The 13,550-nt window shown below is 38.1% G+C and overlaps 1 pseudogene; it reads right to left on the reverse strand.

Moving 5' to 3' along the window:
* Window positions 1-13,550, reverse strand: part of LOC139159883 (zinc finger protein 135-like) — a 45,910-nt pseudogene continuing 32,360 nt past the window's right edge.

Raw genomic sequence — 13,550 nt, forward strand, 5'->3', positions numbered from 1 at the left:
TGAGAATATTAAAAATATGTTTAATGAAAAAATAACAATGATGGAGTTGATGGAGGTGGTAAAAACACACAAAAAATAACAAGACCCCTGAACCAGATAGATTACCAGGAGATTTAAAAATTCTTACAAGACATGTAAAACCTTTCAATATTATGTGAGTGATTTTCTCTCCACCTATAAATTTAATCCTGAGAAATATGAGAGTAAACTAAATCAGGCCAAAATTCCAACAGTCAATTTCTCACCGACACTTTCAAAGAGAGATCACAAATGAAATTCAAGACTTCTCTAAACTCTTGAAATGTTGCCTCATGTCAATTTCCTTGTGTGCAATAAGGGATGATTTATGCTTGAAGTTGTTCTGCCAGCGTGTCCCAACCACAACAGAAGTAATGTCCACAGGTTGGATATTTCAAGGATTTCTCCATGGTGTCAATCTGCTGGTATCTCACAAGGCTGGAATTATAACTAAAACCTTTCCAACAAAAAGGACATCCAAATGGTTTCTCTCTTGTGTGAATCCTCTGGGGTACCACCAGGTTGCAATTCGGACTGAAAGCTTTCCCACAGATAGAAAATTCAATATTTTTCTTTTCCCCCCCACAAACTTTAAATTTATACATATACCACATCAACATGTTACAAACTTGTACATTTTTCCAATATATGATAAACAAATATCCTAAATTTGCACTGTTACTTTTATCCTCCATCTGATTTCCTTCTATATTTCATGTTACTAGCCTCCCTCTATCTCATTCGCTTCCCTCCACCTTTTCTCCCTCTCTCCCTCTTACCTTCTTCCCTCCTACCTCGCTCTCTGTCCTATATGATTCTTCTGGTGTGTCACCAGGTTCCCACTCTGACTAAAACTTTTCCCACAGTCAGGACATTCAAACGGTTTCTTTCCTGTGTGTGTCCTCAGGTATGTCACCAAGTAGGAACTCTGACTAAAACTTTTCCCACAGTCAGGACATTCAAATGGTTTCTCTCCTGTGTGAGTCCTCTGGTGTTTCACCAAGTAGGAACTCAGACTAAAACTTTTCCCACAGTCAGGACATTCAAAGGGTTTCTCTCCTTTGTGAAACATCTGGTGTCTCACCAGACTGTAATTATCACCAAAACGTTTCCCACAGTCAAGACACTCAAAGGGTTTCTCTCCTGCGTGAGTCCTCTAGTGTTGCACCAGGCTGGAATTAACACTAAAACTTTTCCCACAGTCAGTACATTCAAAGGGTTTCTCTCCTGTGTGAATCCTCTGGTGTCGCACCAGACTGGAATTATCACTAAAACTTTTCCCACAGTCAGGACATTCAAAGGGTTTCTCTCCTGTGTGAATCTTTTGGTGTCTCACCAGACTGGAATTATGACTAAAACTTTTCCCACAGTCAGGACATTCAAAGGGTTTCTCTCCTGTGTGAGTCCTCTGGTGTGTCACCAGGTGGGAACTCGAACGAAAACTTTTCCCACAGTCAGGACATTCAAAGGGTTTCTCCCCTGTGTGAGTCCTCTGGTGTCTCACCAGACTGGAATTTTGACTAAAACCTTTCCCACAGTCAGGACATTCAAAGGGTTTCTCTCCTGAGTGAGTCCTCTGATGTGTCACCAGGTGGGAACTATCACTAAAACTTTTCCCACAGTCAGGACATTCAAAGGGTTTCTCTCCTGTGTGAGTCCTCTGGTGTGTCACCAGGTGGGAACTCGAACGAAAACTTTTCCCACAGTCAGGACATTCAAAGGGTTTCTCTCCTGAGTGAGTCCTCTGGTGTTGCACCAGGCTGGAATTTTGACTAAAACATTTCCCACAGTCATGGCATTCAAAGGGTTTCTCTCCTGTGTGAGTCCTCTGGTGTTGAGCCAGGCTGGAATTAACACTAAAACCTTTCCCACAGTCAGGGCATTCAAAGGGTTTCTCTCCTGTGTGAGTCCTCTGGTGTTGCACCAGGTTGGAATTAACACTAAAACCTTTTCCACAGTCAGGACATTCAAAGGGTTTCTCTCCTGTGTGAATCCTCTGGTGTGTCACCAGATGGGGACGCTGACTAAATCTTTTCCCACAGTCATGGCATTCAAAGGGTTTCATTCCTGTGTGAGTCCTCTGCTGTTTCATGACTGAAAATGTTACTGGATTTTTTTTTACACAGTCTGCACATTCAAATGTTTTCTCTTTTAGGCGAGTCTTGGGTTTGACTGGAATTCTCTCTTTGAAACTTTCCTCACAGAAATGATATTCAAATTGTGTTATTCTTGTGTCTGCATCCTTTAGTATGTGATGACCTGAGAATTTCTAATGAAACGTTGACACAATCTGCACAGTCATATGTTTCCTTACTCATGTGTGTCTTCTGGTGTACCACCATGTTGCCATGCTCACTAAAGACGTAACACGTTGGGTTCTTTTGTGGCTTCCCTCTTGTATAGTTGGTTCCAAGAATCACAAGGGAACTGTTCTGACCAATTTTTGCTACACTGAGATAGTGTCCATGCCTCTTCTCCTGTCTAGCACCTCAATGTATAAAGAGCTGTGATTTGCAATATCTTGTTTTCTACAGCTGAGTTCATCAAAAATATGGACAATGCCTTGTTTAGTTGTACTTTCATTCAAGCCATTTTCTTTCTCACAGGGAGAGGCCTGCATTACTGTCTGCTCTACATGGCTTTATTATTGACCTTTTCATCTCAACTGACTTCCAGATATCTCCCTTTTTTGATGATGGAGGAAAAACCATGTAACGTATCCTTGAGTTCTGCATAATCTGCTTATTTGAGCTTGAAATGTTTCTTGATTTTCTCTCTCTTGTCTAACAGCTTCTGGAAGAGGAGGAGAATTGTATGGTTTTCCAAAAGAAATGGAAAATATTTTGATTTTTCGCTTGATCTTCTTCCCTTTTCAATGTTGCTTTTTATTTCAATTGTCCCAAGTGGTCTTATTGCCATCCTCTTTGTCTGTAAGATTAAAAGGAAAATAGAACTTTAATTGTTTATAAAATAATTAGAGATGATGGTAAAAAAGAATAAAAGTATATATTATAGTGAAAAATGAAACATGCCCCAATACTAATCACTTTAATTATTATGATTCATAGAAGACTACCGAAATCCAGGTTCAAATATCCATTCAAATTCAGTTGTTTAATTAGGTCAATCAAGCATTCTTAGCAATGCAAAGGACTAGTAATTGCTTCCAGCTTTGAGGATTCAGCTCCAATGATCTTAGAGGCCTATGTCTTAGAAGAATTTGGACAATTAAAGATAAATAAGGCAATGGGTCCAGATGGCATCCACCCCAGAGTTCTTAAACAACTCAGATCTCTGATTGCTAGCCCCCTGACTTATTTGTTTAACCAATCCATTTTAACAGGAGACATTCCTGATGATTGAAGAATGGCCAATGTTGTGCCTATCCACAAGAAGGGTAGTGGAGAAGAAGCTGACAACTACAGACCAGTCATCTTGACATCAGTTGTAGTTAAAATGATGGAGACTTTACTCAAACAAAATTAATACCTAAAAAACAATAACTTATTGGACCCAAACCAATAAAGGTAAAGATGACTCACAATTTTATGATTGTTGGAATTTACTCTACTACTGGTTAGAAAAAAGAAAAAATCCTTGCTAATTACAATATGAGCATGTAAAATTTATATATATATATATGTATCCCTGATAAAAACAAACACATAATGTTATGACTTACCAAATGAGCTGAATGTGTAAAAAAAATCGAACTGCCCTTTTCTTTTCTTTCTTTTTCGATAAAAACTGTTACTGAATCTAAAGAAAATTTACATAGTTTCGGAAGAATATAGATACAGATCCTGTGCACGTCTTTATTTTAATATATAGGTTTCGGGGGGGGGTTTCTTTTAATTTTTTTTTCCCTTTCCTTCTTTTCTTTTTTGTTTTTGTTTTCGGTGTTTCATAATTTTCTTACTGGATGTAATGTAATGTATTGTCTTTTTGTATTCTATCTAGCATATATTACATTTGTAAATAAAAATTATTTTTAAAAAATGTAGTTAAAATGATGAAGACTTTACTCAAAAAAATTAATACCTAAAAAACAATGACTTATTGGGCCCAAACCAGCATGGCTTTACTGAGGGCAAATCATGTCAGACTAATCTCATTGATTTATTTGACTGTGTCACAAAGGTGTTGGATGAAGGTGGCGCAGTGGATATTGCCTACCTGGACTTCAGCAAAGCCTTTGATACGGTTCCACATAAATAGATACATTAGTGAAGAGTGAACCTAATCTCTGATAGTTCAGTGGATTTGCAGCTGGCTGAAGCTGCAAATGTTTGTGAGTGACATAGGGGAAGGTTTGGTAGGGAGGTTTTGCCCATTTGCCAATGACTCTAGTGTGCAATAGGGTTGATATTCCTGGAGGCATCTGTAATATGGCAAATGATTTAGCTTCAGTAAATAAGTGGTCAAAGCACTGGAAACTGCACTTTAATGTTTCCAAATGTAAAATAATGCACTTGGGGAAAAGAAATCCTCAATCTGAGTATTGTATTGGCAGTTCTGTGCTAGCAAAAAGTTCAGAAGAGAAGGATTATGGGGTAGTGATTTCTGACAGTCTCAAAATGGGTGAACAGTGCGGTCACGTGGTAGGGAAAGCAAGTAGAATGCTTGGCTGCATAGCTAGAGGTATAACTAGTAGGAAGAGGGAGATTGTGATCCCACATTATATAGCGCTGGTGAGACCACATTTGGAATACTGTGTTCAGTTCTGGAGACCTCACCTACAAAAAGATGTTGACAAAACTGAATGCGTCCAAAGATGGGATACAAAAATGGTGAAGGGTCTTAAGCATAAAACCTATCAGGAAAGACTTCATGGACTCAATCTGTGTGGAGAGAGGGCACAATCTGAGGTTAGTTGGGGGAAAGATGAGAAGCAACATGAGAAAATATTATTTTACTGAAAGAGTAGTAGATGCTTGGAAATAACTTCCAGCAGACGTGGTTGGTAAATCCACACTAACTGAATTTAAACATGCCTGGGATAAACATATATCCATCCTAAGATAAAATACAGACCATAGTATAAGAGCAGACTAGATGGACCATGAGGTCTTTTTCTGCCATCCATCTTCTAGGTTTCTATGTTGCTGTGATTATCATCAAATGTATTTTGTACTGCTGGGAATATATAATTGGAGATATTGTGCTTCCCCGAATATAAGACTGGGGCCCGTCTCGTGGTGGGATGCAATTTGGGGGTTCCAGGGCGTGCGGGGTGGAGCAAAGGACACATGTGTGGAGCTTGTGCGAGACGGGCGTTTTATCTGTACTGGAGTTTAGCAGCTCTGTGTATCTCTCAGCTGGTCCCTTTACAGGTGAGAGAAATATCTATAGGATCTAGGCATCTAAGGCCTAGATGGATACAAAACACTCTTATTGGAGTACTAAACTTCCGACCTTTTGGACAGTAGTTCTTGCCAGAAAAGCAAGAATGTACAAAAACATCCTGTATCAAGATGAAGAAATCCTATTGTTTAGGCCAATAAACATTCATAAAGGCTTGATGGATTAATCTAGAGAGTTCCAAGGAACTATGATGAAATTGGATGCAAGACAACCCCATATATGGACAGGAGGAAGGGGGTGTTAATTAGACCTGAAACTACTATAAAAGATGATACTTGAAGTTAGGTACTCTACCTTTTGAGGTAGACGGGTAAAAATACCTGTGACTTCAAATTGGTCCCAGTGTGATATTATCACACTGGTATGTTTGGGATCTGTATGTTATGTTTGATATGTGTTATGTTTGATAAATGTTTCTATGATATATATCATGTGGTTAATAAAAGATTTTTTAGCTTTTATTCTCATGGTCTGGGGAATTTTTTTAACAATTGGTGCCCAACGTGGGGCCCGAGAACTTTTTTCCTGGATGGAGGACGAGAGAAACCTGGCAGGGCGCCCTTACTGGAGTTTTTTCCAGTGGCTGGTTTTCTCTTGCTTCCATGTCCAGGAATTAGCTTCTTTTCGAACTGAGAGGCCAAGAGAATAAGAGATTTCCCGGGAAAAATTGCAGCTGCCGGCGAGAGCAAGCGTCCTTGGTGAGTAAAGGTGGCCAAGGGGTTTGATCCTGGGTTGGTGATATGTAGTAACATGATTGAATACATGTGGGCACGCAGAGCATGTGAGAGAAATGTCTCTATATTTGTGCTGGGTTCTTGTGCACGAGAACTAATTTAAAACACATGTTGGGTGGTGACACCGTGGAGTAAGAGTTTTAAAGGGATCGGAGTAGATATTTACATAGTTGAATATCGGTTTGCTTATGTTTCACTTCAGGGTGAACGTCTATGTCATAATGAAACAGGGATTTTATTATGGAACATAAATATGGTTGTTGATTTTAAACTTAGGATGTAGCGTATGCTAGGAATGGGTTTCGTCTACTTAAAACTGACAGCAGATGCTGTGGTAGAAGTTTGTGCTGTTTTTCTTCTTTCTTTTTCTTTCCCCCCTCTCTGACAAGGGATGTAGGCTGCTGGTAAGTTGTATGTTGAAGAGCAGAACGGTGCCTTTATGGGGTGATAGCAGCTGTGCTATGTAGTATTTTGTCCTTTTGCTGGTGTGATTTAAGAAGTGTAATACATATGGTTATAGTTAGATTGCTGGTAGAGCGAAAAGATTATTGCAAGAGGTGTAGGGAAGTCTAACTGAACTTCTTGAATTCTTGAGAAATAGAGCTTTTGATAAATGTAATTAATAATCGAAGATAGATGTTTCGGGTGAGCAGATGGTAATTACTAAGGGGTTTTTTTGTTTGATGTATTGGAGTTGAGACTGTATGTGTAGGGTTTATAGTATTGCTTGTTTAAGACAAGGAATGTGAGAATGTGAGGCTGTCTTGAAGTTAAGTGGGTTGACAGGCTGTGTTTTCTTTTTGAGGAAGTAAGTTGTTAATTGTTGAGGGGCTATTGTTGTTCCTGGGATAGTTTGGTGCAGTAGGTTTGAAGGAGAATTAATTTATTACAGCAGGCTTGGTCTATAAGCAGCTGGAGGTAAGGGGATTTGTGGATATTTGTTATGTGAGAGAGTAGAGAATTTAAATATTGTATTGGGATAGATGGCATGTGTTTAATACACAGGTGAAAGGTTTGCAGTTCTGTGGCTGAGTTGTTACGTTTATTTGTTATGTGTATTAAGAGGTTGAGGATGAGAAAGAGTTATAAAGGTTTTTTTTATGGCTTTATGTGGCAGTTGGAGGGAATTCCATGTTGGTGAATTCCAAGATTAGTGTATAGATGTGGATATGAAAGAGGTTTTTTTTTCTATGCATAGTAGAGTGTATGTTTTACATATGATGAACTGGAGTCCAGTATTGAGGACAATAACTGGCTATTTTTGATGTTTTTTGATATAAGTGCTTATCTTGGTTTGAGATGGAATGTCAAGCCTACTAAGTTACTAGTAATTACTTATTAAGTAAAAGGAAAAGCTAACACTGTATCTCTAAAACAACCTTGTCAAGATACATAGCAGGCATTGGATTTTTTTTTTAACAATTGCCTTGTATATTTGTTGGAGGTAATAGTCTCCTATTGTATGCCCATATGAAAATGCTAGCTGGGATATTTTGAAGGATATCTTGAGATTCAAGATGAGGGGAATCATATTTTAATGTAAAAAAGCTTTGGCATCCACCCCAGAGTTCTTAAAAAACTCAGATCTGTCATTGCTACCCCCCTGACTGATTTGTTTAACCAATCCTTGTTAACAGGAGAAGTTCCTGAGGATTGGAGAATGGCCAGTGTTGTGCCTATTCACAAGAAGGGCAGTAGAGAAGAAGCTGGTAACTACAGGCCAGTTAGCTTGACATCAGTTGTAGTTAAAATGATGGAGACTCTACTCAAAAAGAGGATAAATCAGCACCTAAAAAACAATAACTTATTAGACCCAAATCAGCATGGCTTTACTGAAGGCAAATCATGTCAGACTAATCTCATTGATTTCTTTGACTATGTCACAAAGGTGTTGGATGAAGGTGGTGCCGTGGATATTGCCTACCTGGACTTCAGCAAAGCCTTTGATACGGTTCCACATAAAGAGCTGATAGATAAATTAGTGAAGATTGGACTTAATCCCTGGATAGTTCAATGGATTTGCAGCTGGCTGAAGCGTAGACATCAGAGAGTTATTGTTAATGGCGAGTATTCTGAGCAGAGTCAGGTTACAAGCGGTGTGCCACAAGGATCTGTTCTGGGTCCTATTCTTTTTAATATATTTGTGAGTGACATAGGGGAAGGTTTGGTAGGGAAGGTTTGCCTATTTGCCGATGACTCTAAAGTGTGCAATAGGGTTGATATTCCTGGAGGCGTCTGTAATATGGTAAATGATTTAGCTTTACTAGATAAATGGTCTAAGCAATGGAAACTGCAGTTTAACGTTTCCAAATGTAAAATAATGCACTTGGGGAAAAGGAATCCTCAATCTGAGTATTGTACTGGCAGTTCAGTGTTGGCAAATACTTCAAAAGAAAAGGATTTAGGGGTAGTGATTTCTGACAGTCTCAAAATGGGTGAACAGTGCAGTCAGGCGGTAGGGAAAGCAAGTAGGATGCTTGGCTGCATAGCTAGAGGTATAACAAGCAGGAAGAGGGAGATTATGATCCCACTATATAGAATGCTGGTGAGACCACATTTGGAATACTGTGTTCAGTTCTGGAGACCTCACCTACAAAAAGATATTGACAAAATTGAACGGGTCCAAAGACGGGCTACAAGAATGGTGGAAGGTCTTAAGCATAAAACGTATCAGGAAAGACTTAATGAACTCAATCTGTATAGTCTGGAGGACAGAAGGAAAAGGGGGGACATGATCGAAACATTTAAATATATTAAAGGGTTAAATAAGGTCCAGGAGGGAAGTGTTTTTAATAGGAAAGTGAACACAAGAACAAGGGGACACAATCTGAAGTTAGTTGGGGGAAAGATCAAAAGCAACATGAGAAAATATTATTTTACTGAAAGAGTAGTAGATCCTTGGAACAAACTTCCAGCAGATGTGGTAGATAAATCCACAGTAACTGAATTTAAACATGCCTGGGATAAACATATATCCATCCTAAGATAAAATACAGAAAATAGTATAAGGGCAGACTAGATGGACCATGAGGTCTTTTTCTGCCGTCAGACTTCTATGTTTCTAAAAAAGCTTTGATTATGAATTATGAATTGTACACCAATCTGTTAAATGAAATAAAGTACTGGTAGGGAGTCTTGTGGTGTTATGAAATGAAGATGTTTAATTGTTGCAGTGACAATTGTTGGTAGATTTTACAAATGCTCGTAAGGAAGCTAAACATTTTAGGAAAAGTTTTCACAATTGAGTAGAATTCAATGATAGACACTTGCTTTCTGGATTAAATCTGTGGCATCATTGAATACAGCTGAGAAGCTCGTGTAGATTTAGATGAATCAGTTCTGTGACAATAGATTTTTGCACTGTATGGTGACGTATTTCTGGATTTGGCTCTGTTTTAAGGGAAGAGAAAGTTGTTTATGAGTGTATGAATGTTGATTGTGCAACATTCTTTTCCTTTTATACATTATTTTCTCTCTGTGGTTTGTAATCTGAGAGAATGCAGGGAAGTGTGGTTGTTTTGTACAGCATGGTATAAGTGGTGTTTATACATATGTTTGGGATTGTGGTTCTGTGTTTTATATTGTTTATTGATGAAGAAATACTTCTATGTAAAGACGGTTAGAAGATATGATGTGGGATGATACGTATGAGGATGCTGGAATGAAGCCAGCGATTACATAGTGGAGCGGTTTGCCTGTTGTCATTTTTATGAATTGGTAGAGAGCTGTTTGCTGAAGAAAGGGGGTTGGATTAGATGACCTTTGAGGTCCCTTCCAACTCTGGCTGTTATAATAGTAGTGTTGGTATTTGGGTTGTTTGTGGTAGTAAATGTTGGGTTAGCTACAGAATGTAATAAAAAGTGTGTAGCTACATTAGATAAAACTGTTGTGATTTAAAAGACAGGTAGTTTTGATAGTTTTGGATTGATGATTTCCTGTGGTGAAGGAAGGTGTTAGAGGCTGAAGGCATTTGAATGGATTAGGATAGACCCGTAGGGTGTCTGTTTATAGTATAATTTTGTTTAGCTGCTAGTAAGTAAAACGGGAAAGGTTTTGTTAAAGGGGAGTGCTTTACAAATGTAACAAAATTGGATAGAAGAGATTTAACAAGAAGTGATAGCAAACAATTTGTGTGATAAGTAGGGTTTTTTACATGCTGTCTGAAAATAAAGCTGAATGATCAGTGTGACTGATTATAAGAAATGCCTGTATAAGATGTGGATTATTGAGTAAAGATGAGGTTCTATAAAAGAGGCATTGGGGAAGAAGAAGGACAACTAATAATTTAACTTAGTGTGAGAAATATGTTGGACATGTGCATGAAAGGATGCATAACTGTTTTCCATTCATTGTGAAAGAACGTTTGTTTTTGATTGAGTGTGAATGAGTGTATATACTAAAACATGGATATTGGAATAACATAAATAAGGGGATACAGTGGTTGGGATGAATAACCTGATACTGTTGATAACAAAAGTAAATCTGGTGTACCTGGTGAAGAAGGTACTCCAGGACAAGCTGATATTAGTAGTAGTCAGCCCTGCTGGCTTTAGTGGTGTTGCTGGTTTTTTTTGTTTTGAATTACTTGGTTTTCCTGTTTAACCAGGAACCTCCAGGCGAGCCTGGTGAACCTGGTTAAACAGGGCCTCAAGGTTTTTGTGGTTCAATAGGTTCTTTTTGGAGAATCTGGATCTTGTGATCCGGGGTCTTATGGCAAATATGGTGGTACAAGGTTTAGGTGGTGATATTAGTCCCCACTGGTGCACCTGGTCTGATGGGTCTATGAGGTCTTCCAGGACAATTTGGAAGCCCAGGTCTAGGTCTTCCTGGTTCAACTGGACCTGATGGTTGCCCTGGTCCAGCTGATTCAGCTGGTCCACAAGGTGAACCTGGTAATATTGAATTCCCAGGACCAAAGGGTCTTTAATGGTGAACTTGGAAAATCTGGAGAGGAGGGTATTTCTGGATCTCAGTGTACTGTTTGAATTCAAAGGAATGAGAGGACTAATTGTAGTAGGTAACCTGCTGGCTGGCCATTTCAGTGAAGTGAGTGAATTACATTAAGAAAAAAAGAAAAAGAAAAATGCCAGCAGTTGAGATATGTATTTGGGTAAGAATTGAATCCTTTAAGTGGATGGGTGAAAGTATTTTCATTTGTAATGATAAATACTTAAGATGAGAGTGAATATAATAGTGAAATAAATATGCCTTGGTATGGAAAAGTATATGTATATTAATAATGATAGAGGTACACGTTTTATGGTCTATTTAGTAGAATAGGGAACTGAAAAGGATTCCCTTCTGTCTGAGTATATTTGGCAAAGGCTGGGGAGAAAATTGAATCCCAGAAGCAGTATAAAGTTATAACAACTTTGAAACGTTTACCTTTAGCATTTGTATGTGTATAAATGATTGTGCAATGTATATTTAAGTGTGTAATACTGGAACGAGATGCAATGAGATGCTAAATTGTCTCTGAAACAACTAAAAAGAACTTGTCCCAGTTTTTTCTCGTTTAAGGTCTGACGGGCTGGTGGCTTATTTACAATTTTAAGAATGGTGACTGATTCCTGAGTGAAAACTTAAAAGGACACAACTGGAAGCTTATTTGGGAATGTCCATTGAAAAGACTGATAATGATTGAAATGACTGTGCACGCCATGGACACATATGAAGGGTCTGATGCATGAAGGAATGGATTTTGTCAGTTTATCAGTGTCTCCCGGAAGCAGAGTGAGAGAAAGAAGGACTAAGAAACCTTTTAATGTTTTTTTTTTTTCCATAAATGGAACTTTGGAGGGTGGATTTGTGAATCTGGGTATGAATGATTTATTTTGCCATTGTCATTCTCATAGAGAAGAGGATATATCTGAATGGGTCACATTTATGTTGTGGAAATTTGTGAATGTAAGCCCCTGATTTCAGAGTGTTAGTGTATACAATACTGTCACATATACACATGACATGCAACTATACGATGGGGGGGCCTAGTACACATAATACATAGCAGCATGAATGTGATAATAAAGTTGGTGATTGTTTTGTGGAATGTTATATTGTACACAAAGGGGATGGGATCAGAGGCTGTGTTATCTAATCACCTGGTGATAGGATAGCAGCTCTGTTTCCATACCGGACAAGATCATTGGTATACACAAACATCATCACTAGTATTAATTGATCCAGATTTGAAAAATGGAATATGCCTCAGATCCACTAGCTATGAAGTGGAAGTAATTTATAAGTAATATTTTTAAAGGTATAGATTACACACCTTTATATAAGAAGTGAAGGATTATAGAAGAAGAATCATTATTGCTATATCATCAAACAAAAGCACCTTCCAAACTGGTATTTTTATACAATGTAGCCTTAGAAAAACTGTGCAATAAGCTATGTGAATGAAATGAGACGAAGTTAAACAAGGGAGATGGGAGACACATTAAGAAAAGGGGAATTAACATATCCAGATACAATGCATATATGTCCCCTATTGTTTGAAGGAGTCAAGATTGTTATACAATCGAACTTGCAAGGGTGATTACTTGGGATGCCCTAAATGGACAGAGTAAGATATGCCTGGTGATTGTAGGGAAATATGTTACCAGCCAATTGGTATGTAATATATAGGCAAGAGGTGTGAACACAATTATCCATAGAGTTGCTGGAAAGGGAAAAAGCTGAAGCCCTAAGACAAGTGGGTTTTTATTTGGTGACTTATATGTTCATGCTTATGCATTCTTGTAACTGGATTAGATGAGCCCTGCACAATAGACAAATCTAACATTTATGGAGGTAACATTTTTTGTAAACAAATGGGTCATTTGTGAAAGGGTAACTGAGAGGAAAGATCATTCTACACTATAACATGATAGTCATGTATTAGCAGGCATTACAATAGAGAAAGGTGAGGTGAAAGGAACAATACATAAACATGTCCCAGAAGGAGGAGAAATGGTATATGTACCCCATTATAAGCATATACCAAGATATTGGCTTATGCAGTGGTCTATATGTACAAATGTTGTTTGATCAAAGCCTAGAGAATAGAATATACTGTACTTGGTGACATATTCCACACTCATGAATAAGGTGGGAGTAGTATAATACACACATATAAGATGATTTGTTGAGTATACATCCCTGGTATGCCTTAAAGAACTCAACTTAAGCGAATGAGGTATTGTACATGTGCAATAGAAGGGAGATAATAAATCTATAATGTAAAATAGAGTGACCATAAAGACATATGGATATAGACATGGGAGATGAGTTATTCAAGTAGAGATAAAGCACAAGAAACTGCAGTTAGGAGTAGACTCATACAATGCTACATCTAGTGACATATGGAACACTCCAACTCTTGGTTGCCGGATTTATTTGTAGGAGTTATTATAAGCATTGTATTAAGTTATGTATTGAGTTCTGTAACCT

Source organism: Erythrolamprus reginae, chromosome 2 (assembly GCF_031021105.1).
Source record: "Erythrolamprus reginae isolate rEryReg1 chromosome 2, rEryReg1.hap1, whole genome shotgun sequence".
Lineage (NCBI taxonomy): Eukaryota > Metazoa > Chordata > Lepidosauria > Squamata > Dipsadidae > Erythrolamprus > Erythrolamprus reginae.